This window comes from Helianthus annuus, chromosome 1 (assembly GCF_002127325.2).
Source record: "Helianthus annuus cultivar XRQ/B chromosome 1, HanXRQr2.0-SUNRISE, whole genome shotgun sequence".
Lineage (NCBI taxonomy): Eukaryota > Viridiplantae > Streptophyta > Magnoliopsida > Asterales > Asteraceae > Helianthus > Helianthus annuus.
In genome coordinates, this window is record NC_035433.2 from 50,430,336 (window position 1) to 50,436,335 (window position 6,000).

The window sequence follows — 6,000 nt, forward strand, 5'->3', positions numbered from 1 at the left end:
ATATTTCCTTAGCTGATGCACATGCATCAATTGTGAAAATATGTCATTGGGGATGACCATTATTAAGAGTGACTTTGCCCTTTCATCCCCAGCCACCAGATCCTTGTCTTCCGCGCTCCAGTTTATTTCACTTTTGGGAGCACGAGAGGCAGGGATTGCTGGTGTTTGGTCAGTTGCTAGAACTGTTGGTATATCAGTCATTGGCATATGTGGACCCCTTTCAATGGATTGAAACAGAGCTCGGTCATGACCATTTAGGAAATTGACCATCCTGATTTTCCATTGGGGGTATTCCTCTCTGACCAGAGTCGGAGGTTTAGATATAGAACCAATATTAAAAGCATTATTCGAGGATTGAAAGCAGACCATATTTAGAGAAAAGAAGATGAGCGATTAATCGTTTGAAAATAGTTTATTCAATCTTCTCTGATACCAATTGTTGGACCCAGTATGGCCTAAACAACTTCTTTTCACGTAATATGACAAGTGATTTCAGTAGATGTGAAAAAGATGTGCGGAAATGGAAATCAGACTTTCAGAAACAAGACCTACAGAATTATCAAGTTTATATCACTTTGAAACAAAATAGTTTACAAGGTGATTGTAAGATTATTATCTAATACAAATGAATCTTGAATTATGTGGGTGAGAAGGGCAATGGAGTTTGTGTGCTGTATATGAATGCTAAGCTTCAAACTCAATTGTCTTCTACTGGTTAAGCCTTCTATTTATAGAAGGCTGGGTACATGAATAAACAATAGTTTATTTATATGCAATATGTCTTGCAAAAAGTAGCAATTTGACATAGTAATTGAATCCAACGTTCAAGTTGCCTTTGTAATCATGATATCCAATAATATCAACTTACTTCGGTCATGGTGGCAGGATAGAGCTTGGTTTTAGACAAGTGGGGTACTTATCAGAATTTCTGATAAACCACTTCATCAGAAATTCTGGTGAACAAATCATCAAAAAATCTGATGATCAGAATCGTCAGAAACTGATGATATTTCATCAGAAATATCATCAGATCCATCAGAAATGACCTTCTCTGATAATCCAAATTAGCTCTTGGTCAACTTGTTATTCTTTGAAATAGATGCTGTGCATTTCAGTTGTCCTATCTGATCTTCTTTCTCTTGTTGTGATCTTCAGGACTGTTATCTCTTCATAGATCTAGTTGATTGTGATTTTCTTCAATACTTACAAATAAAGTTTCCTAACAATTATTAATATAAGGATGGTTTAGTAAAAAATATCCAGTTATTGTATTTTTTATTCTACGATAATATTTAATAAAATACATTGTATTTATCTATAAAATGAATTAAATAGTGCATCCTAATATGGTTATTAACATATTTAAATTAAATTTATTATATTAGTAAGGATAAGGATTATTTTTTTTCAAATAAAATGTAAGTCTAAATTGTAAAGTTGAAGGAGAGAGTGACCCGTGACAGTAATTGGAATCTTATATTAAAAGTTAAATAAATGTTTATTAAGAGTTAAATTAGAGTGACATGTGACGTTAAGGGGACTTTTTTATTAGTAGCTTTGTTACTTTATTATCTTTATCAATAGTTAATATTCTAAATCATTTGGTCTTAGAAATATATGTGGTTAAACTTAATGAGGTGTTATATTATCAAATAAAGTATATAATATTGCATAAATAATTAAATCGGGGATATAAAAAATAATAAAATATTAATAATTTTGTTATAGATAATAATTAACCTACGATTAAAAGGCTTTTGATTTTAAAAGATATTCATATTAAATACAATCATATTAAAAAAATATACTGACCTTTTATCGTATGTCATAGAGGTGAAGGTAATCTTGATCTTTAATATGTAAAATCAATATATTCAAGAGATAAAGTAATTCTTATATTTTTGTCTATATATCATATAGTATAATTTAGTAACTTAAGCATCATGGTATATCAATTTCTTTTGAGTGAGATGATGCACAAAAAATTATTTATTAAGGTGGAGAGTAGTCTTTATATTAATTTGAGTAAAATGCACGGATAGTCCCTGTGGTTTTGTAAAATAACACCTATAGTCCCCAACTTTTGGAAATTACACCGGTGCTTCCTGTGGTTTGACAGTTTGTTACTCAGATAGTCCCTAGAGTGGATGTCCGTTAGTTTTCTCCGTTAACTCCATGTATAATGACCAACATGCCTTTAGTATTAAATTAAAATACTGATGTGTCCGGATGAAATTACACCTCCTACTGCCGAGCACCTCTTTTCCGGCCATTACTTTTCAATACAGTTGTCTCCGTCACCGTCACCGTACTCCTAGCTCCTTTCTTACTCAGATCTCATATTTCCGCAGCGAACGTTCCCCACGGCCGCTGCCATACTCCTCTGAAATGCTTTCAGTCAACAAATTCAACTTTCTCACTCACCGGTAGCTTAAACTGATTAAACAATACAGTTACTAACGCCTTTTTGTTGCTTAAATCGTTGTTTTCCAGTGAAAGTTGTTCCTGTTCAGGTTTAGGTACCGGTTCGGTTACAAATTCGAATTGATCGGATACAGATTGAGGCTGTTCGATCAGAGAATTCGTACAAGAAGATATTAAGGAAGATGAAATTGGCAGGAAAAGGAGGGTGGAAGGTTGTGGATGATCGGAGAGAACGGTGTAGGTTTGAAGGAAGGTTGAATCGTCCCTGTGGTTTCATATTAGTGTTTGGTTACGAATTCGAATTGATCGGAGAGAACGCTCACCGTCTTCGCTAGTGTTGGTCAACATGCCCTTAATAACCATTTACTCCAAATTCTGGCAACAAATCTCTCCATTTCTGTTTCACTCACCTCACACACACACATCTATCCTACAACCCGAATCCGCCCATTACGACATCGTTTCGCCACACATCAAAAAAGCCCTAATTCAAATCCACACCGTTGTTTATTCAATTCTCAATCAAGCTTCTGTAATTCGAACTTTCTATTGTTCGATTGCTGATCTGGAATCGTTGATGCGCTTATTATATGCACATGTGGCCGGTCCCTAGTTCCTCCACTCCCTCTGTAGCTGCTCATTCCAGTTGCTTCGTAAGGGTAATTTTGCTTCATAAGTGGGCCTCTAAACATATATTTATTAATTTATTTTGTTTTATCATAAAAGGGGTAATTTTGTCATTTCATAGCTACTTAATGCCATAAACTAACGGTTATCCACTCCAGGGACTATCCGAGTAACAATCGAGCAAACCACAAGGAGCAAGAGTGTAATTTCCAAAAGTTGAGGACTAAAGGTGAAATTTTACCAGACCACGGGGAGCATCCGTGCATTTTACTCTATTAATTTAGTTATTATTATTATTATTTATTATGGTTGATGTAGTATAATAAATTGCCACATGACATTTTGATAAAATCCTTTATTATGAGAGAATGTCATGTGGCATTAAGAAGACTTTTTTATTAGTACTAGATATATTATTCGCCGCTCGCCACCCTACATTTTTGACAAAAATAAACGTTTTTTAGATGATCTTGGCCGCCCAAACTCGATGGTTATTTTAGAGGATAAATCCTGGCCGGAATAACCCCCAAAAATTTGACAGTTTTTTTGAGGTGCAGCACTTATGTGAACTAAGGTTTTATCGCTGCATGTTCTTTCAGTTTTTTGACCACGTTCTACATTTATGATACCTCCTACAATCGCGTGGAAGTTAGCATATCTGTTGTATATATATGTCGTATATTTTCTATTTCATCATTTGAATATGGAGCAGAATCTAAACTGTAACACCCCACCCGTGACCCGGGTGATTATGTATAATTAATACACTTACAACGGAAGCAAACTAAATTTTCAATAAAACTTATAATTGTTTGAGTACAAAACATTATTTATGTACTAGATCTTAACAACTAAGAACACCTTAATCTTCTAAGCTCCACAATTGTCAAGTAGTTCCTATAGCTTTCCTCACGGCTCACCTGAGATACGTATACTCAAAACAACATCAGCTATATAGTGGTGAGCTCATACTATACAATTTCATAAAGACAGACCACAATTTACATTATATGCAAACACAATATCGGCATGTGACCACATTATAGTCAGGTTGGCCTCATTGAAGCTTATAGGCCACATTTGACTTGTCACAAACCACCATACAACAGACTTACCGATCCTCCACCTGTGCCCCCCACGGCCGTCACATGGGTATGAGCGTGTGCCGCTGAACATTATAAGCACGAATTGCCTGTGGGTACAACACATTATTACCCTTCCAAGAGTGACACACCCCCATTAAGTATAATAGGATCCATATACCACTACTGACACATGACTACTGCATTCTCATTATTACAGTTGTGGACACAACGAGTATACTATCACAGTTTTAAAAGACGAGTATGATGACTCACTTGATTAACAATTGCTTAACAACCATTAGTACGATAAATTCTTTAATTCAAGCAGCCTATTGTTATAGTTTTCTTAAAAAATTATAGGATTTTGAATACTGATTACGTGATTTTAAATACCTAGTATCCATTATGTGATTACGTGATTTTGAATGCCCCATACACAACTACGTGATTTTTGAATACCCATTACTAGATTCTATATTCAACATAAATCATTACACATTCAATATAAATTCATTACGTGATTACGCATTAAATAATAAGAACTTAATTGTTTATGGTACGTGATTAAATTTCTAATATATGACATTATGTGGTTATTAGATTTGGCTAATGTTTCGTATATAATTTATTCTTCATACATGTTTATACTCGAAATATTAGGTATTACATATGAAATATTATGTATTACATGTTTTGTTTTTACGTAATTACATAATCACTCAGTAATAAATAGTATAATGAAACCACCTAATGATAGATATATATTTTTAATATCTATTTAGCCTAAAGAAGAAGATTCTTTTTGAATATATATTTTTAGATAAAGAAAATACCATATATTTTAATCATAGATATTTATACTTACTATATTATAAAGCATTTCCCTAGTGACTTCTTAAAAATTAAGAGGTACAAGTAGAAATGCTTGATATACAACACACAATGCGTATATTAATTATGTTTGAGCGGATAATATGCGGCAATGAGGAGACGAGGGGAGAACAGCTTTCCGGTAACACAGACAAAGGAAGATTTAGAAGATCTTAGAAGAAGAAGAGACGCTGAAAGATCCAAGATTAAGATTGCTGGTCAACACTACAGGGTGGATTACAGGGAGCCTAGGGTTGAAAAAAGATGGCATCCTGTGGTTAGTAAGACACAAAAGCAGAAACAAAGGAGATGGGAGAAAAGGGAAGATTCTCTGGAGAAGGCAACGACTTTTTACATCTCTAATTTTTCGGACCATGTTTCTAGTACTCGGTTATGGTTAGTGTTCGAATTCTTTAATACCCTTGCCGATGCTTTTGTTCCGAAAAAAAGAGATGGGGGTGGTAACAGATTTGGATTTTTGAGGCTTTGGAACGTGGAAGATCCGGAGAAGTGGATAGATAAAATCAAGGAGGTCACCATAGATGGGGCGAGGTTAGGGGTAAATGTGGCAAGATTTTCATTTAGCAGTGGGAAAGGAGGTTCAAATTACAATCAGGGATCTGACAAGGAAGAACAAAGACCGAAGTTTGTCGTTCCGTCAGTTGTTCGTCATGAGAATTTAGAAAAAATAGCCAGTGGAGAGAATAGAAGGTATAGTGATGTCCTTTCAGGTAAGTATGCTAATAAGGACGATACGATGCTTATGACGCCAAGTACAGATAATATGGAGGCCGTTAGGGCTTGGAGCGGTGTCTCTTTGATAGGGGAGGTTTCATCGTTGAAGAAGCTTGGCGATCTTAGATTGTTTTTATCGAGTGATAAGTTGAGTGGTGCAAAAACGAGTTATGTGGGTGGCCTGAAGATTCTTATCATTTTTCCTAATAAAGAATTGGCTAAAGGTTTCTTGGAGAATCAATCAAATTTCTGGATGAAA